This window comes from Lithobates pipiens, unplaced genomic scaffold (assembly GCF_037356315.1).
Source record: "Lithobates pipiens isolate NorthernLeopardFrog02 unplaced genomic scaffold, aLitPip1_a1.2 Scaffold_13, whole genome shotgun sequence".
Lineage (NCBI taxonomy): Eukaryota > Metazoa > Chordata > Amphibia > Anura > Ranidae > Lithobates > Lithobates pipiens.
Window position 1 is genome coordinate 420,635,904 of NW_027507718.1, and position 21,757 is coordinate 420,657,660.

General features: G+C 46.0%; 1 protein-coding gene across 1 annotated transcript in view; it reads right to left on the bottom strand.

Moving 5' to 3' along the window:
* The window catches only part of NSUN7 (NOP2/Sun RNA methyltransferase family member 7), a 158,357-nt gene extending 136,982 nt beyond the window's left edge, over positions 1 to 21,375 (bottom strand). The window contains exon 1 of the mRNA XM_077477591.1: positions 21,214 to 21,375. The gene's annotated coding sequence lies outside the window, so the exon portion shown is untranslated. The remainder of the gene's footprint in view (positions 1 to 21,213) is intronic.
* Positions 21,376 to 21,757: the final 382 nt, after the last annotated feature.

Consider the following 21,757-nt stretch of genomic DNA (forward strand, 5'->3'; position numbering starts at 1 on the left):
CAGGCAAACCTTTCATTAAAAAGATTTTTGAGATGCGCTTGTTATTAGACAATGATATAGAAACAGTTGCATCATATAACTCTAAAATACTGAAGTCTGCTCAAAAAGTTGCTGAAGTAGGTGGGATAAGTTTGAGTCAAAGAGCATTTTGTGCAACCTAGATCTATTCTGTTAGGCACCCTTCACAATAAATAAGGTGCTGCATTCACAATATGTCATCATAGGTGGTCATCAAACAACCCGGTATTTTGTCATCTTTATGACCTTGAAATTTGGCTGCAATGATGAAAGTCCACATCGTCCAGATCTGGTCGTTTGTGTATACTTGTTTGTATGAAGTAACCAGTTGAATACAAATACCATAAATGCTATCAGGCAATATCCTAGTACTAATATCCTATTAGAATTACTCAATCGTTGGGGAATACTATGAGGTCATCTGTTAGTGCTGGGACAACACTATTGCTAAGAAACACCCAATTAGATCAGCATGAGCCTCAGAACATTTGGCTATACAATTATTGGATTACAAAAATGAATGAGTCACTTATTTTATTTTATTTAAACTATTTGTGAACACAGTAGTCAGTAACAAAATAGCAAACCCCAATTGCTGAAATTGCTTTTACTTTTACTCCCTTATTGTTATATACCTCTTTTAGTCCTTTATTCTGTGGTCAAGTGGTTCCATAGCCTCCTTTGTCTCCTTCTCCATAGCAGAAGGTGTGCCTGTACAGTATGCAAGCAGACATATGAGGCATAACACAAATTGGGGAAGTAGGTATGGGTCCCTAGCGTTCAGCGGGTCCCCATGGGATAGCTCAAAGGGGGTAGGTGTCTCCCCCCCCCTTTTCTATCCGTAGGTTACCATTGGATACAACACCCGCTGCATCTGCTCGGCAACGGGAGCAGGATTGGCCGGTTTTGGCGGGCGACGTTTGCCTGCGCAGCGGGAGGCGTTATAAGGGCCAGCCAGCAGCTCAGGGGTCAGTCGCCACGCTGATGAGAAGACCGAACCGCGACCGCCGCCCACCATCACAGATTAATGTTATTTATTCGTCATGTTGTTTTTCAGTGGGAAGTAGTCATCCAGGATAGTCTGGATGGACACCATGTCTTGAGTTATGGATAGCTGATAGCCAGAATGGCTTAAATTTCAGTTAAAAGTTGTCTGAAATGTATTAAGATTACCCCTTGAATGAACACTCCAAAGACATGCAGGTAGGTTAATTGGCTTCTGTCCAAAATTGACCCTAGTATATGAATGGGGACCTTGGATTGTGGGCTCCTTGTGGGTAGGGACCGATGTGAGTGTGCAATGTACAGGGATAGGGACAATTGTAGACACTCACTCAGGTTGAACTGGATGGACTGGTGTCTTTATTCAAGCTTACTAACTATGTAACTATGTAACACCATGGCCAAAATTGTTATATTTACCAAAATAAATATCATTGGTTTATATGTTTTGTATCTGTTTCTTTATTTATTTGCATTGACTCCCATGTTCCCCATCTGTACACTGGGGAGATTTACTAAAACTGGAGCACTCAGAATCTGTTGCATGGTAGCCAATCAGCTTCTAACTTCAGCTTGCTCAATTAAGCTTTGACAATAAAACCTCAGAGCGAATGGATTTCTATTGCACCAGATTTTGCACGCTCCAGTTTTAGTAAATCTCCCCCAGTGTGTTCCAGGCGGTTGATCCACGCTCTCACAGGCTGCACCTGCAGCACAGCGGGGATAGGTGGGGGGGGGGGGCTTGGCCCCAAAACTACCAACAGGAAATACAGGCACGCTGTGAGTGTGCACAGTGTCCTACATCTCCTAACAGTGATCCCTGAAATTTAGACGGATCATGACAGCGCCGATCTGCTTCCATGCTTGGCATAATCAGTTTGAAAAAGGACCCCGGAAGAACTGGCAGGATCACCAGGTATTTAGCAAGAACATATTAAAAAAAAACCTGTACAGGCTGCATTTATTATGAACTTTACGAATATAGGGAATCAGCATTTTTGGGGTAATATAAAGTATGCTTTCAGTGTGAGGTCAGACAAGCATGTAAAAATTGAGATATTTTTAAAAGCTTTGGCATGCAATCTCTATGCAAAGCTAGTCAATCCTACATCCACAGCATGAACATTAATGGGGAAGCACGTTGTGCTGTATGTCCCTGTCATTTTAAAATGGTTTCTTCCAGGTACAGCTATACATTATTGGTTAATCCTATACAACAGGGACATAGGGGTTGATTTACTAAAGGCAAATCCACTTTACACTAAAAGTGCACTTGGAAGTAGTCTCTGTAGATCTGAGGGGGACATGGAAGGAAAATAAAAATCTGCATTTTTGCTTGCACGTGATTGGATGGTAAAATCAACAGAGCTTCCACTCATTTCAGATCTTCCCCTCAGATCTAAAGCGACTGCACTTGTAGTGCAAAGTGGATTTGCCTTTAGTAAATCAACCCCACAGTGTTTTAGACAACAAGTTTATACAAGATTTATGAGTTGGTCATCGCGGCCACCGAGCCAGCGTACGTTCCAAACAGCAGTGATGCGATAGTATTGGCTAGCAGAGCTGAATATGTTGATGTCTCACAGACACCCACTGAATGTGGTAGTACTGATTTTACTTTTACTTTGTCTGCACTTTTAAAAAATATACTACACAATTATCTACTCTTTGGATTCTTTCACTACTACATATAATGGAATGAAAGTTTACATCACAAAGATTTCCAGTCTGGGAAGCTATTTATTTAGATATGATGTTGATGTATTTTTAATAGGCTGAATGCGTCATTTTCTCATCTATATTCATATGCCCCAATTTTCCCTCAATATCTCTCATTATGAATCAGTTCTTTTCCTGAAATCTCAGTTTTGACCCACAATCGTTTAATGGTTTTTATTCAGATTTTTAAATCACAGAATTCACATATGATAATTATTATCATTGTTTTTTCATGTTTATTGTGTTAATTGAAAACTGGCTACAAGGGTGAGTTCAGAGGGTGGTGATAAATGGGGAATACTCTCAATGGTCAGGGGTGGGTAGTGGGGTCCCCCAGGGTTCTGTGCTGGGACCAATCCTATTTATTTTGTTCATAAATGACCTGGATGGATGGGGTAAACAGCTTAATCTCTGTATTTGCGGACGATACTAAGCTAAGCAGGGCAATAACTTCTCCGCAGGATGTGGAAACCCTGCAAAAAAATCTGAACAAATGAATGGGGTGGGCAACTACATGGCAAATGAGGTTCACTGTAGAAAAATGTAAAATAATGCACTTGGGTGGCAAAAATATGAATGCAATCTATACACTGGGGGGAGAACCTCTGGGGAATCTAGGATGGAAAAGGACCTGGGGGTCCTAGTAGATGATAGGCTCAGCAATGGCATGCAATGCCAAGCTTCTGCTAACAAAGCAAACAGAATATTGGCATGCATTAAAAAGGGGAGAACGTTCCTTACCTACATTTGTATGTACTCATTTTTAGTGATGGACGAACTTCCGACGGGACGTTTCGCGAACGCGAAACGCGAACGGACACAAACGTTCGCGAAAACGACCGTTCGCCGCGGGCTCCATTGACTTCAATGGGAGGCGAATTTCGCAAACCTTTAGGTCGAATTTGCGGCCACGGGGTAATTATTAGGGGGTAGCACGTAGTCCCACCACCTGGACAATAGCATAATACATGTATGAGGTGAATTTGGGATCGATAACTACAAGCATTTTTTTTTTATTTGGGAAATTGTTCTGACAATTCAGGACTATGGAGCTAATGAAGGCAATGGAGGAGAGGGAAGGTCAGGGACCAGGGTAGGCAAACAAGAGGGTGCAGGAGATACAGAGCACTGACAGCAGCACCGTAATACAGAGCACTGACATCAGCACCGTGACATACAGCGCTGACAGCAGCTCCGTGACATACAGCGCTGACAGCAGCTCCGTGACATACAGCGCTGACAGCAGCTCCGTGACATACAGCGCTGACAGCAGCTCCGTGACATACAGCGCTGACAGCAGCTCCGTGACATACAGCGCTGACAGCAGCACCGTGACATACAGCGCTGACAGCAGCTCCGTGACATACAGCGCTGACAGCAGCTCCGTGACATACAGCGCTGACAGCAGCTCCGTGACATACAGCACTGACAGCAGCTCCGTGACATACAGCGCTGACAGCAGCTCCGTGACATACAGCGCTGACAGCAGCACCGTGACATACAGCGCTGACAGCAGCTCCGTGACATACAGCGCTGACAGCAGCTCCGTGACATACAGCGCTGACAGCAGCTCCGTGACATACAGCGCTGACAGCAGCTCCGTGACATACAGCGCTGACAGCAGCTCCGTGACATACAGCGCTGACAGCAGCTCCGTGACATACAGCGCTGACAGCAGCTCCGTGACATACAGCGCTGACAGCAGCTCCGTGACATACAGCGCTGACAGCAGCTCCGTGACATACAGCGCTGACAGCAGCTCCGTGACATACAGCGCTGACAGCAGCACCGTAAGCAGCCCCAGGAGGAAGTCAGCACAGCACAGGGATGGTGTGATCCCCTCATAATAAGAACCCCCAGGAGGAAGTCAGCACAGCACAGGGATGGTGGGAGCCCCTCATAATAAGAACACCCAGGAGGAAGTCAGCACAGCACAGGGATGGTGGGAACCCCTCATAATAAGCAGCCCCAGTAGAAATATGACACCGCTCAACCTCTTCAAAGAGGAGGGTAGGGGCATATAGTACGGTGTGCTTTTTTGGGTCAGGGAAGTGAGCCAAATGAATTAAGAAGGTCTGTGTGCTTGATTCCAAAAATTGTTTATAGACATATACATGGTCTACTGATCACATGTGTTGAATTCCTCCGAGATCCATGCCTCATTCATTTTTAGAAATGTGAGGTAGTTAACACTGTGGTGAGCTAGGCGAGTACGCTTATCGGTCACAATCCCCCCTGCTGCGCTGAACGTCCTTTCGGACAGGACACTGGATGAGGGGCAAGCCAACAGTTCGATTGCAAATTGGGCAAGCTCTGGCCAGAGGTCAAGCCTGCCCACCCAGTAGTCTAGGGGTTCATCACTCCTCAGAGCGTCCACATCGGCCGTTAACCCAATGTAGTCGGACACCTGACGGTCTAGGCGTTCCCTGATGCTGGATCCGGATGACACCTGTCGATGGGTCGGCTGAAAGAATGACCTCATATCCGAAGTCACCAACACATCTTCAAACCGGCCTCTTCTTGCAGGCGCTGTTGGATTGGTACCCGCAAATCCTTCTCTGGGAGTGGGAATTGCTCCTCTGCCAGCGCACGCAAAAGCAGAATGCAGCATTTCTCGAAGCAAGGCCTGGAAGTGCTGCATTCTGACAGCCCTCTGCGACGGCGGTAACATTTCCGCCATTTTGTGTTTGTACCGGGGGTCTAAGTACGTTGCCACCCAGTACTGGTCCTTGACCCTCATGCTTTTTATACGGGGGTCCCTATTAAAACACTGGAGCATGAAGGCCCCCATTTGCACTAAAGTGGAAGCGGTGTGGTGGCCTGGCTCCTGCTCATCATCCAGGATAATGTCGTCCTCTTCATTCTCCTCTCCCCATCCTCGCACAACAGGGATCCCAGAAAGGTTTAAAGCATGCTCTTCTTGCTCCTGCTCATCCGCCCCGGCACCATCCTCCTCTGACTCCTCATCAGACTCCTGTTGTTGACTTGTCTCAGATAGAGTAGCCCCCCCTGGGAATTCATCCAGCATTGCGACTTCCTCATCTTCCCGCTCCTGCTCCTCCACAGCCTGATCAATGACACGACGCAATGCACGCTCCAGAAAGAAGGCATAAGGTACCATGTCACTGATGGCGCCATGGCTGCGACTGACCAGTTTGGTGATCTCCTCAAATGGCCGCAGAAGTCTGCATGTGTCGCGCATGAGCAGCCACTGGCGCGGTGAAAAAAAACCCAGCTCCCCAGAACCGTTTCTTTCGCAGAGTTCATACAGGTAGACGTTAACTGCACGTTTCTGCTGGAGCAGCCTATCAAGCATATAGAAGGTTGAGTTCCATCGCGTCGGGCAATCGCAAATAAGACGTCTGACCGGCAGATGGTGTCGCCGCTGAATGTCAGCAAGGCGAGCCATGGCCGTGTAAGATCTTCTGAAATGGGCCGAGATTTTCCTTGCCTGCCGCAAGATGTCCTGGACCCCAGGGTATTTGACAAGGAATCGCTGCACGACCAAGTTTAAGACGTGTGCCATGCACGGCACGTGCGTGATTTTGCCCTGTTTCAATGCGCTAAGCAGATTGGCACCGTTGTCACACACCACTTTACCAACTGTCAAATTGAGCGGTGTTAGCCACTCATCTGCCTGTGAACGCAAAGCTGAAAGGAGTGCCGGGCCAGTGTGGCTCTTTGCTTCCAGGCACAACAGACGCAGCACGGCATGGCAACGTCTCACCTGGCATGTGGAATAGGTTCTGGGGAGCTTGGGCGGTGCAGTGGAAGAGACGCTAGCAGCGGAAAAGGAGGAGGCAGCTGAGGAGGAGAGGGAGGAGGATGGAGTAGGAGGAGGAGAAGAAGAGTCAGGCCTGCATGCAATCCGTGGCGGTAAAACCAAATCTACACGGGTGCCACGGGTTACATGCTTGACGGCCGTCAGAAGGTTCACCCAGTGGGCAGTAAAACTGATATACCTTCCCTGCCCGTGTTTGCTAGACCACGTGTCTGTGGTCAGATGTATCTTGGCACCGACACTGTGTGCCAGAGATACATTCACTTGCCGCTGAACATGGCCATATAGCTCTGGGATGCCCTTCTCTGAGAAATACTTCCTTCCTGGGACCTTCCATTGTGGTGTTCCAATGGCCACAAATTTGCGAAAGGCCTCCGAGTCCACCAGTTTATATGGCAGTAGTTGGCGGGCTATGAGTTCTGACAAGCCAGCCGCCAACCGTTGGGCAAGAGGGTTATCCGGCGTCATCATTTTTTTACGCTCAAACATTAGGCCCACGGAAGCCTGCCTTTTTGCAGAAAAATGTGAGCTTGGCGTGATGGAAGGTGGAGTGGAGGACAATTGTGAGGAGAGAGGAGAAGGAGAAGTAGAAGACGAGGCTGGACGGTGAGAGCCTGCAGTGTGGCTTTGTGTGTTCCGTTGCTCCCACTGGGCTCGGTGATGGCTGCTCATGTGCCTTCTTAAGGCGGTCGTCCCTAGGTGAGTATTGGGCTTACCGCGACTAACGCGTTGACTGCAAAGATTGCAGATGGCAACGCTATTGTCAGCAGCGGACACGTTAAAAAAAGCCCACACTGCGGAGCCATGTGCCGGTGTCCTGGGAGCGCCAGATGTGACCGTACATGGTCGATGACTCGCTCCTGATACATTTGCAGTCTGCTTTGTCCCTGCTGTGCAATGTAAGTCATTGCTGCTTCTCCTCCCTATCTGCTGGTCCATATCTCCCTCTGAACTCCCCTCCTCTTCCTCTCTTGTGGGCACCCACGTGACATCACTAGACACGTCATCATCAACGTCACCTTCCCCACCGCTATAAGTAGAGTAGGCAGCAACACCGGGGACCAACCTCCTCCTTGGGCTGATCTGGGTACTGGCGTCAGACTGCTGAGTAGCGCTTGTTGCTACCTCCTCTTCCTGATCCAATACCAAGAGTGGCTGCGCATCAGAAATGTCCTCTTGATATGGATCGGAAAATAATTCCAGTGACTCAAGCGGAAGGTATGTGGTGGTGGTGGTGGTGGTCGTGTTGTTGGTGGTAGTGTCTTTGGGGGTGCACATAGCAGAGAGTGAAGAAGAGGGTGCAGATCGAGAGGATGAGGAGGGTGCAGAAGAGTAAGGCTGAGCGAGCCACTCAACCAAGTCTGGTGCATCCTTTAAAGTAATTGAACGCACCTTCTGCAACTTCCCACTTTGGCTCAAGCCTGTTGCTCCTGCCCTACCCCTACCACCCCTGCGGAAGGGCCTGCCTCTTCCTCTGCATGTCATTTTTTAAATGACCCTGTGACAAAACTCTTAGTCCCTATACCGCTGAAGGACTGCTGCAGTATAGGTGAGCGGTCAGCAGTGGTGCACGTCAACCCTATCTATTGTGGACCGATAGCGGTCCTTACAGAACAGCAGACTGTACCGCACTCAAGCCTATGTACCGTAGCACCCTATACCAAGTTACCAGTCCTTATAAGAACTTTTGTGGACCAAGCAGGTTGTGTATTAGTGTTTAGCAGACTGTACGTCAGTCCCTATACCGCTGAAGGACTGCTGCAGTATAGGGCAGCGGTCAGCAGTGGTGCACGTCAACCCTATCTATTGTGGACCGATAGCGGTCCTTACAGAACAGCAGACTGTACCGCACTCAAGCCTATGTACCGTAGCACCCTATACCAAGTTACCAGTCCTTATAAGAACTTTTGTGGACCAAGCAGGTTGTGTATTAGTGTTTAGCAGACTGTACGTCAGTCCCTATACCGCTGAAGGACTGCTGCAGTATAGGGCAGCGGTCAGCAGTGGTGCACGTCAACCCTATCTATTGTGGACCGATAGCGGTCCTTACAGAACAGCAGACTGTACCGCACTCAAGCCTATGTACCGTAGCACCCTATACCAAGTTACCAGTCCTTATAAGAACTTTTGTGGAACAAGCAGGTTGTGTGTTAGTGATTAGCAGACTGTACGTCAGTCCCTATACCGCTGAAGGACTGCTGCAGTATAGGTGAGCGGTCAGCAGTGGTGCACGTCAACCCTATCTATTGTGGACCGATAGCGGTCCTTACAGAACAGCAGACTGTACCGCACTCAAGCCTATGTACCGTAGCACCCTATACCAAGTTACCAGTCCTTATAAGAACTTTTGTGGACCAAGCAGGTTGTGTATTAGTGTTTAGCAGACTGTACGTCAGTCCCTATACCGCTGAAGGACTGCTGCAGTATAGGGCAGCGGTCAGCAGTGGTGCACGTCAACCCTATCTATTGTGGACCGATAGCGGTCCTTACAGAACAGCAGACTGTACCGCACTCAAGCCTATGTACCGTAGCACCCTATACCAAGTTACCAGTCCTTATAAGAACTTTTGTGGACCAAGCAGGTTGTGTATTAGTGTTTAGCAGACTGTACGTCAGTCCCTATACCGCTGAAGGACTGCTGCAGTATAGGGCAGCGGTCAGCAGTGGTGCACGTCAACCCTATCTATTGTGGACCGATAGCGGTCCTTACAGAACAGCAGACTGTACCGCACTCAAGCCTATGTACCGTAGCACCCTATACCAAGTTACCAGTCCTTATAAGAACTTTTGTGGACCAAGCAGGTTGTGTATTAGTGTTTAGCAGACTGTACGTCAGTCCCTATACCGCTGAAGGACTGCTGCAGTATAGGGCAGCGGTCAGCAGTGGTGCACGTCAACCCTATCTATTGTGGACCGATAGCGGTCCTTACAGAACAGCAGACTGTACCGCACTCAAGCCTATGTACCGTAGCACCCTATACCAAGTTACCAGTCCTTATAAGAACTTTTGTGGAACAAGCAGGTTGTGTGTTAGTGATTAGCAGACTGTACGTCAGTCCCTATACCAATGAAGGACTGCTGCAGTATAGGGCAGCGGTCAGCAGTAGTGCACGGCAACCCTATGTATTGTGGACCGATAGCGGTCCTTACAGAACAGCAGACTGTAACGCACTCAGGCCTATGTACCGTAGCACCCTATACCAAGTTACCAGTCCTTATAAGAACTTTTGTGGACCAAGCAGGTTGTGTGTTAGTGATTAGCAGACTGTACGTCAGTCCCTATACCAATGAAGGACTGCTGCAGTATAGGGCAGCGGTCAGCAGTAGTGCACGGCAACCCTATGTATTGTGGACCGATAGCGGTCCTTACAGAACAGCAGACTGTACTGCACTCAGGCCTATGTACCGTAGCACCCTATACCAAGTTACCAGTCCTTATAAAAACTTTTGTGGACCAAGCAGGTTGTGTGTTAGTGTTTAGCAGACTGTGCGTCAGTCCCTATACCGCTGAAGGACTGCTGCAGTATAGGGCAGCGGTCAGCAGTAGTGCACGGCAACCCTATGTATTGTGGACCGATAGCGGTCCTTACAGAACAGCAGACTGTAACGCACTCAGGCCTATGTACCGTAGCACCCTATACCAAGTTACCAGTCCTTATAAGAACTTTTGTGGACCAAGCAGGTTGTGTGTTAGTGATTAGCAGACTGTACGTCAGTCCCTATACCAATGAAGGACTGCTGCAGTATAGGGCAGCGGTCAGCAGTAGTGCACGGCAACCCTATGTATTGTGGACCGATAGCGGTCCTTACAGAACAGCAGACTGTACTGCACTCAGGCCTATGTACCGTAGCACCCTATACCAAGTTACCAGTCCTTATAAGAACTTTTGTGGACCAAGCAGGTTGTGTGTTAGTGATTAGCAGACTGTACGTCAGTCCCTATACCAATGAAGGACTGCTGCAGTATAGGGCAGCGGTCAGCAGTAGTGCACGGCAACCCTATGTATTGTGGACCGATAGCGGTCCTTACAGAACAGCAGACTGTACTGCACTCAGGCCTATGTACCGTAGCACCCTATACCAAGTTACCAGTCCTTATAAGAACTTTTGTGGACCAAGCAGGTTGTGTATTAGTGTTTAGCAGACTGTGCGTCAGTCCCTATACCGCTGAAGGACTGCTGCAGTATAGGGCAGCGGTCAGCAGTAGTGCACGGCAACCCTATGTATTGTGGACCGATAGCGGTCCTTACAGAACAGCAGACTGTACCGCACCCAAGCCTATGTACCGTAGCACCCTAGACAGACCAAGTTACCAGTCCTGATAAAGAGCTTTGTGGAACAAGTGAGTTGTGAATGATTAGCAGACTGCAGCAGAAGGGCAGCAGTCAAGTATAATATTCTTTCTATATTTGGAAGAAAGAATATTATACGTGTACAAGCCTATTACCGTACCACTGATACCAGTCCTGAAAAGAACCTTTGTGGAACTAATAGTAACAGCAAGTCTTTAAAATTATCCTCACTGCCTGACACACTGCTTCCTGCCTGTCCCTATACAAATTGGCAAAAAAGAGTAGGCTGGAACGATTAGCTGGAACAGCTCTTTTGTGGACCTGATAGTAACAGCTAATGATGATGATGATGATGATGATGAAGAAAGACTAATCTGGCTGAGCTGTCCCTAAAATAGCAGCATACAGCGCTCTGTCCCTTTATCTAAACTGACAAAAGAAACTCAGGCTGCTGACCTAACACCTATACCAGTCCTGAAAAGAACTTTTGTGTACCAAATAGCTAGCGTTTTCTCTGTCCCTACTCCACACAGGATCCTTTCCCTACAGTGACAGAAGAAAGAATGTAAAATGGCCACCGGATCGGGTGTATTTATAGGTTAGGGGGAATGTCCAAGTGTCCATGAGCTGTCATGTCTCAATTGGTTGTCCTGTAACACATGATAAACGTGTCACGAAAGGTTAAAGTTCTTGTATACATTAAACACGTAAGTCCGCCGGGGCGAACGACGGAAAAAGGCGTTCGAACCCGCGGACGGCGAAAGTCGGAAATTCGCCGCGAAACGACCGCCGGGCGAACCGTTCGGCCATCACTACTCATTTTAAATCAATAAAACTTTTAAGAGGATGTACTGGAAATGGGGTGAGTACAAAGAAGGGCAACAAAGCTAATAAAGGGTCTGGAGGATATTAGTTATGAGGAAAGGTTGCGAGCACTGAACTAATTCTCTCTGGAGAAGAGATGCTTGAGAGGGGATATGATTTTAATATACAAATACCGTACTGGTGACCCCACAATAGGGATAAAACTTTTTTGCAGAAGAGAGTTTAACAAGACTCGTGGCCACTCATTAAAATGAGAAGAAAAGAGGTTTAACCTTAAACTACTTAGAGGGTTCTTTACTGTAAGAGGGGCAAGGATGTGGAATTCCCTTCCACAGCCGGTGGTCTCAGTATGGAGCATAGATAGTTTCAAAAAACTATTAGATAAGCACCTGAACGACCACAACATACAGGGATATACAATGTAATAACAACATATAATCACACACATAGGTTGGACTTGATGGACTTATGTCTTTTTTCAACCTCACCTACTATGTATAAATGCATTTTAAATCTATGCAAAAAAAGTTTTTTACCTTCAGAGAGTTCTCTATACAATGGTTATTCTCATCTATAGCTAATTGCATTGACTAATGAATGGGAGTGGTTCTAGTCTCTTTTTGTATATATGTTGGTGGTAGTTATATGGGTAACTATGCTGTGAACAAGGCTCTTCGCTGAAACATGTTAGCAGTTACTTTGTACTTGGTGATTATCGAATAAAGAATTTGGACGGATTCCACAGTGCGGATTCTTTCCATATATGGGGATACTATAGGATCTCGCTGGAGAGGAGTGGATTAAAACAGGGGATTTTTATACAGCCCATAGGCTGCTCTGTCAGTTACTTACTTCTGGTAAGTGCATACTTCACCTGGGGTGTGGAGAGAGCACTTATTCACTCTACTAAGAAGAGATAGTCATCACAAACAGCCTTACATGGTGGATTGGGACTTTTTCCTAGCTATTTGCCATACATTATACAGTATTTAATCTTAGTGATCCACTATATATGGACTCATATCATACGGATCCTGTTGCAATATAGCATATGTAAATTGAATTTACTGGTTGTAGATAGCGAAAGATTGTGGTATTGTATATGTACAGTGAGTAACTCAATTGCTATCCTGAAAAATTGGTGTTTGTACACTTTAAGGGGGCAGCTAGTTTTATCAACTCCTGCATTTTATATTATTTAAGAGCATTCTTATGCCATGTACACACGAGCGGAATGTCCGACAGAAAGAGTCAGACGGAAGCTTTTCATTGTATAGTCTGATCAGGTGTATTGCCTTGTACACACGGTCGGACATTCCGACCATAAAATCCGTCAGATTTTTTCCGACGGATTTTGTCCGAAACTGGTGTTGCATACACACGGTCGGACAAAGTTGTCGGAAAATCCGATCGTTCGGAACATAGTGACGCTCGTTGCGTATGATGGGACTACGTAGAGGCTAGTAGCCAATAGCCTTGGTCTCGTAATTTTATCTGAGCGTGCGTGGCACTTGTCCGTCGGAATTCTCTACAAATGATCGGAAAAAGTCCGATCTGATTTTTTTGTCTGCAAATTTTAGATCCTGCTCTCAATTTTTTTCCGTCTGAATTTCGGATGGAAAAAGTCCAATAGGGCCCACACATGATCGGATTTTCCAATAATATAATCTGATTGGACCTTTTCCACTGGAATTTCCGACCGTGTGTGCAGGGCATTAGCCTCATCTGCCTTTTTTTAATGAAAATTCTGATGGACCTAGAAATAGAACATGTTTTAAATATTTCCAACGGAACCAAGAGATTACTCCATTCTCTCCAGCAAGTCACGATAGACTCGTCCTGCACCTTATTCTGATCTAGGAAGGTTAGGGAAAAAACTGATTTCTAGTAGTCCCACATTTTCTACATCAGCAAAACTTGATAAAGGAAACAACTTTCCAAGTGCTGCAGTACATAATATAGCTCTTGAAACTTTGGGGATGATATCATGGGTGAAGGAGTGTTCAAATTTTACAACATCATCATTGGGAATCTGTTTAACCGCTTGCCAACTGCCACACACAGATGTATATCGGCAGAATGGCACAGGCAGGCAAATGGGCGTACCTGTATGTCCCTTTTAAATTTGCCGGCAATTGTCCCACGGGTCCCGGGTACTTGATGTTCGACGGCAATTGGGGTGTGGAGAGGTAGAACGGGGAGATGTAAAAAAGGCAGGTTTATCAGAGTTGTATATGTCTGTACCCATAAAGTTATGTGATATATTCCTGTTTGCTTATATTTAAAGCGGAGCTCCACCCTAAAGTGGAGCTTCCGCTCATTGGAACCCCCCCTCTGGCGCCACAATTGGCACCTTTCAGGGGGGAGGGCGGTGCAGGTACCTGTACAGTACAGGTATCTGCACCCACTTCCGGCATAGATATCCGCAGAATCTACGCCCCTTTCCGCAGAATCTACGCCCCTTTCTGCAGGTCCCCCGCTGTCTGCTGGGAAACACACGGATCCCAGAGACAGCGGGGACCATCCTTATTGCGCAGCACGACTCGCGCATGCGCAGTAGGGAACCGGGAAATGAAGCCGCAAGGCTCCACTTCCTGATTCCCATAGCCAAGATGGTGGTGGCAGCACCCGAGAGACGATCGAGAGATCGGCTTCGGGTGCCGACATCGCGGGCGCGCTGGGCGGGTAAGTGTCCTTATTTTAAAAGTCAGCAGCTGCAGTATTTGTAGCTGCTGGCTTTAAAAAAAAAAAAAAAAACGGCGGACTCCCGCTTTAATCTCCAAATTTTTATATATCTCAATCCACAAGAAAAAAAAGAAATAAGCAAGTGAGACTGGTGCCCAACACCATCCCAAACAGCCATAAGAAGGTCCCAAAAAAAAAAAAAAAAAAGTTCTCTATCTTCCTTTGCTTTTTTCTGGGACTGTCTTATGATTGTTTGAGACAATGTTGGCCACCAGTATCACCTACTTGCTTGTAGCAATAGACACAAGTTATGTATATACTGTCAAATTGGACATTGTGTATCTTTTGTATTGTGTCTTATCTGTATCTATTGCAGGTAGCTCAACTGAATTTGTACATGCGCATTGTCAACTACGTTAAGAAACGGATATTGAAACAAAAACTAGTTTAGATCTAGAATATTTTTGGATGATATGTTATGAAATGTGTAATTATTGTATTAAGAATATGAAGGGTTAATAAACATAAGATTTATGGTAAACTTGTGCTTAAGTTATGCTATGTGATTGGGAACATGCAACCAATGTAAAGTAGGTGTTAGTTAAATTTGGCTGTAAAAAGTGAAAAGGCACTTTAAATTTGCAAAGGGAATTTCTTCATCAGGCATTATACCCAATGAAGAAACCTGAAATGTTTTGAAAATGTATATCTTTGATAACTTTGCCACTAAAGGGAACAATTTAAAGTGACACGGTTGTTTACTAAAAAATGAAAGAGGAAAAATATTTTTCTGGCGGGTGGCTTGTTGAAATTTCTTATATAAATTACAAAAGATAGGGGTGAACCATATACAGTGTACAATAAAGATTGCCTTAACAATACACATAGAAAATCAGAATAACTGACTTATATTTAAACAAACATACCATACAAATGAATAACATATTTAAATAATGCTATTGTGCTTCACACAACAGACTATGGGTGACTGTGGACACACGTGTAATGACTGACCAACATTCAGTGGATCAGTCTGTGATCAATCTCAGTGAGTATACAAAGTCCATAATATGTGTGCTTTAAGATAAACACAACACTGTGCAGTACCGCATTCTGCCTCCAGGGTGTGGAGACAGAGGATAAAAAACACATGCTCCTTCACAGAAATCATGGTTCTCCATTTCGACAAAGCACGAACTTCATGTGAAACACGTTAACCTTGTATCCTCATGCCTGTCTGTGCTTGGTTGTTTTTAAGGATTTTTTTTTTCAATCGAATAAAGCTGACATTGCACTGTGTGGATGTGCAGTCATTTGTTTTTTTTGTTTCTATAAATCAATTCTGATTGTCCAGCTTGCGGCTGCCATACGTGATGATGTCATGCCAAACCCCCCCCCCCCTATGCATTTTGTCACACGATGATGAAAAGCTTTGGGCAGCTTATATCTGGTTTGATGAGGTGAACATACTATATTTTTTTTCATTAGACTACGATCTTATTTGAGCGGTAAACCAATGTGAGCATTCAAATGAATTAATAGCTAAGGTTCCATTCACACCTGATCATGGGTGGAATTGCTGCGATTCCGCCCGAGATTTCAAATCACTGCAAAACACAGGACACTTTTGCGATGCCATTACTTCTTAATGGCACCCCAATCGCGATTTTGCCACGATTGTCACATGGTGAATCACGCTGCAAACGCAATGTGCTACGCTTTTCGCTCAAAAAGGAATATGAGCCTCTTTTGGAGTGACTGCGTTGCATGTTGCGATTTGGTGCAATGTATTGCGGCGTGATTGGGGTGCCAATAAAAAGTAATGGCATCACAACGTGTCCCGTGTTTTGCAGCAATTTGAAATCATGGAAACAATTGCTGCGATTCTGCCTGCGATCAGGTGTGAATGGAGCCTAAAGTGTTTTTTAAAGTCGCACATTTTTTTAAACTTAATGTATTCTCTGCATTGAGGTAAACTGCTCCCCACTTATTGTCACCCCCCCCCCCCCCCCACCAAACACTTACCTGCCTCCACTCACAATCCAGCGCTTTCTCTTTTGAATCCAGGAAGAGAGGAAACAGGCAGCAGTGTGGGGAGGAAGTGGGGGTCGTGGCCGAGCTGTGCTGTGTGTGGTTATGGATGCACACAGCCTAGCTTGGGAGAACGCTTGCATGGGTGATCTCTCAACACACAGCTTGCTGAGGGGGCACCCACAGGAAAGGACAGCGCCGGCAGGGCTCTCCAGAGGATCAGGGCTACTCTGTGCAATAAAATTGTCCATCCTACTCCTTCCAATTTTCTCATCACTGCAGTACAAAAGGAAGGCCGTTTGGACCCCACTAACAGTTAGAAAATTGAATAAAAATTCTTAAAGTGGAACTAAACTCATTGATTTAGGCTGGATTCACACCTATGCATTTTTAGTGCTTTTTGCAAATTTGCACTACAGTCCATTTAATATGGTTTCCTATGGAACATGTTCTGTTGTGCAAATCTGCAAAATGCAAAAAGCACTAAAAATGCATAGGTGTGAATCGGGCCATAGGGCCAGTTCACACCAGATGCAGTTCCGTACGCTTTTTTTTCTGTAATGATAATTCATGCACAGTGTTTTCCATGTATTCCAATGGCTCTACACACCAGTGCTGTCAGTTTCTGGTGCAGGGAAATAAAAGTAGAGCGTTCTTCATTTTTTCTGCACAGAACTGTTCTAGAACCTACCAAATTGTATCAAAAATGCACTGGAACTGCGTGTGATGTGAACTGTAAGCAAAAACTGATCAGGAACGTATCCGGAGTGCATTTTTGTGGTATGAACTGGCCCTAAATGTACATGCACAGTGTTTTCAATGCATTCCAATGGCTCTAGTCCACACCAGTGCAGTCAGTTCCAGTCACTTTCCGGTGCAGAAACTGACCGGAAACTGACTGCATGGTGTGAACTAGAGCCTTTGGAATGCACTGGAAACACTGTGCATGCATTTTTAGTGCAGAAAAAAGCACACGGAACTGCATCTGGTGTGAACTAGCACTTACATTCCTGGCATGTGCCGAGAATGCTAACTGTTTGTGCTCTAGAAACGCAGTCGGGATGGAGGTGTGTTTCTGGTTTCATTTAGGTGCTTTCCAGTGCATTCCAGTGCAAGAAAAATGCAGCATGTTCTACAGTAGGTGCCGCCTACATTGTGTCAATCTCGCCGCTGTTAGTGGCGAGATTGACACCTGCGAACCCCGTCGTGGGAGCCAGCGGGGAGCTCTGTCGATCTTCCTGCTTGCCGCCCACAATGGATTCCTATGGATGCACGGCATCTCGTGGGGGTGGCAAGCGCGAGAAGCACAGCCTGGCAGCGGTGTTTTCCAGCGTGATCCCATCGCGCTGGAAAAACAATATCGGCAGCAGGTACTGTACTTTTTTTTTCTGGAACTGGAACGCACTGGAACTGCAAGCACTGGTGTGAACTATAGGGGTGAACAGCAGCGCTAGATATGTTGATAACATAAAATTATATAGCAACTGGAATATAGGTATACATAAAATGTGTGTGTGTGTGAGTACGCACACATAATATTAAAACATTTGTTTAAAACATAATGTCCATAAATGATCCGAGATCTTGTATGATTAGCACCTGGAGGCAGCTCCCTTAGCCCTTGTACACACGGTCGGAGAATCTGTCGGAATGAGTCTTATCGGACCGTCTCGTCAGATAATCTGACTGTGTGTGGTATGCATCGGACTGATTCCGTCCGAATCCCCGTCCGACCCAATTTTCCTACATGTTGGAAAGATTTCCCGACCAACTGGGCCGGACGGACCTAATCCGATCATGTGTAGAGCATTTTCATTGGACCAAGTGCCACGCATGCTCAGATCAAATTCCTACATCAAAGCTATTGGCTACTAGCCTGAATGTAGTCCCATCGTAACGAAATTACGTCATCACGTTCTGAAAGATCGGATTTTTCGCCAACTTGGCCCGACCGTGTGTATGCAACAGTTTCGGACACAATCCATCGGACTAAATCCGACGGGCAAAATCCGACGGATTTGGTTGCCAAAATCTCCGACCGTGTGTACGTGGGCTTAGAGTGAAGCGATGAGCTCTGTGTAGAAATGGGAACAGAGGGGCGCCAGACTGAGTGCAGTATAAATCATATATTCAATAAAAACAAGTAGTAGCTCACAGGTTAAATTAGATGAGTTCAGTATGTGGTGAAAATCGCCAGTCCTGGAGTCTCATAAATGTCTTCCCTTTGCAGCCTGGGGGACTGGGGTGATCTTACAGGGATCCAGAGAATGCTGGGAACCAGGAGGCAGGAAACAAGAAGCAGCTGGTCGTGACTTCACAGGAACAGGACATGTGATTATTCACAGTGGCAAGGAACAGTAATGCATTTCGAAGCTACAGCTTCTTCATCAGATCTGATCTGGTTCCCAGCATTCTCTGGATCCCTGTAAGATCACCCCAGTGCCCCAGGCTGCAAAGGGAAGACATTTATGGGACTCCAGGACTGGCGATTTTCACCACATACTGAACTCATCTAATTTAACCTGTGAGTTACTACTTGTTTTTATTAAATATATGATTTATACTGCACTCAGTCTGGCGCCCCTCTGTTGCCCTTTCTACACTGGTGTGAACTATGCCATTGAAAACCATAGAACCTACTTTCAACACTTTCCATGTGTTTTGATGCAGAAAAAAAATGCATGTGGTGTGAACTGGCCCTTAACCAAACTGTGAAACCACCAAATGTCTGGTGTCATAACTGATCACATGTGCAGCACCATGGCAATTGCAAACAAAAGCTAAGATGGCGGCATCCTTGGCTGAAAAGGATCGGAGGGTTTAGTTCAGCTTTAAAGCGAAACATTTTGAATGAAATTCATCTAGTGTATGGCCACCTTTACGGGTTGCTAAAAATACCTAAACCATTCAGAACCCCCAATAAACCAATATAGGGGTAGAAACGTGGAAATGTATCACGGAGGAATAAAAGGTTGTAGGCTGGATTCACACCTATGCATTTTTAGTGCTTTTTGCATTTTGCAGATTTGCGCTACAGAACGTGTTCCATAGGAAACCATGTTAAATGGACTGTAGTGCAAATCTGCAAAATGCAAAAAGCACTAAAAATGCATAGGTGTGAATCCAGCCGTATAGCTGTACAGTGTGATGGATCTCAGACCAAATAAACAAAGTCATGTATGTAAACACCCCTTCTGGTCACTCTCACTATGCCAACTACAATACAAGGAAGGGGTCTCAAACAGGCAGCGCTCCAGCTGTTGCAAAACTGCAAGTCCCATCATGCCTCTGCCTGTGAAAGTCATGCTTGTAACTGTCAGTCTTGCAATGGCTTATGGGACTTGTAGTTTTACAACAGCTGGAGGGCCACCAGTTTGAGACCTCTGATACAAGGACTATTATGAGATTCTCATGACAGGGTCTCTTTTAGTAGATAAATGCTGGCTTTAGGCCCTGTTCACATCTAGCGGAAACAGAACACAGCAAAAACATGCCAAAATACAGTTCGCACAGTTGGGTGCCATTCATTCATAATGGCACGGCAATTGTGCTGAAAAAAAGAGATATCTGTTGCACAAAAAACACAAAACAAAATGCAGCAAAGTCAGCTCCAAGGAAAGGTACAGGAGCTACTTTGGCACATTTGTGGAGCATAAAGCATCCCATTCACGTGACTTTGCTGCCCTACAATGTCACACCAAAAATGTGCACAAAACATGGTGCGTTGCTGCACTCGGATGTGAAAAAAACAGACTTTGTACACCATAAGGCTGCATTCACACTTTGGGCTGGGTTCACATCTGTGCAGTGCATTTTCTATGTCCTTTCAGTGCATAACCATTGAAATCTATATAACATGTGTTTTGCAGAAAGTGCAAAAAAGATGCAGCATGCAGGATTTTTTAACGCACCGCACCCAAAGTGCATATAAAGTGCACAGGTGTGAACAGGTAAGTGTTTGATAAGAGTGCATAAAATTGTGCAATTTTGTTTGCATGCATTTATGAAACATGCGAAAAACAGCCAGCTGCATCCCCATTCGTTGTTCATGGCACCCCAAAAATGGCAAAAAAAGATGCAAGTTTGTAAAAAGGCAGCAAAATGCCCTGTTATCAAAATGCACACAAAACGACGTTCAAAAAGTTACATGGGATAATTTTCCACATTTGTTGTCTGTAGTGCAGCCAATTGAAATTGCGTAGGATGCCAAAACACGCAGGAAAGTGGCACAATTTTGTGCACATTTACAAAATGCAGAATGAACTCACCGGAAGGATCTCAGTGAAGTGACATCTAGCACATGGACTGCCATCAGAGCCCTTTCACACTGAGGCGCTTGCAAAGCTCACGAAAACCTATTTCCATTAAAATCAATGAATGCTTTCACACTTGGGGGCGTGCGCTGGCGGGGAGATGAAAAAACTCCTGAAAGCAGCATATTTGGAGCGCTAAAAAAAAACAACCCTCTCCATTGAAATGAATGTGCAAGCTGTAAAAACGCCTGAAAATCGCTTCAAAGTGGTTCTTGAAGCAGTTTTTAAATCATGTGACCTTCATAAAAAGAACACCGCTGACGCCACAAAAGCGCTGTAAGTTTTATGGGCAGTTTTCATGCCATCAGTGTGAAAGGGACCGTATTCATCTAATAAGAGGGGGTGAGTATTGGGGGTCCCAGTACTACACAATTACCCCACCCCAGATTGTGGATCAGCACCTTCATAAATGATGGTGATGCAAAAGGATTCTGAAGCTGTCCTGTTGTGGAACTACAAGTCTCAGCAACTCATCATGCTGACACCTGTGCTTCTCCGGCAGCTGAGAAGCATCTCCCCGGATAGCAGAACCCCGTGCTTCTATTACCTGCAATGTGCGGCTGTCCGGAGCTCCGGGCGTCCTCTGTACAGTGATGACTGCCCAGCCAGATACTGATGATCATCAGCGGACCGCACTCCCATCAACTAACTGGAGCTGGGAAGGGACTGAAGGCGGGACGTGGGCGGGGCCTGCTCAGGTAAACAATTAGGAATCGCCATGACAATCAGCGGTGCTGCTGTAGGCTTGCAGACAAGTGACTGGCGGAGATTGCGGGGGCGTGGTCTGAGCGCTCCGAAATAAACACGAGGGACCAGAAGAGCTTCCAGAGCAGAGCGGGGAGGGGTGTGGTTGCTGCGTTGCCATGGTAATAAGGAGAGTTTGACTTTCTAGTATCAGAGAGTTTCCTGAGATCACAGCTTCCTCTCTGTCTTCTAAAAGCTCCATCAGTGGTTTTCTTCCCTATGTGTCACATGGCAGAGTGGAGTGTGCTTCCATGGATGCCATGCACTGGGCACAGCCAGAAGGTCAGGTACAGCAAGGGGGGAAAAAGACCAGGGGCTTCAGTCCGCACCCACGGGGTGTTGTGTGG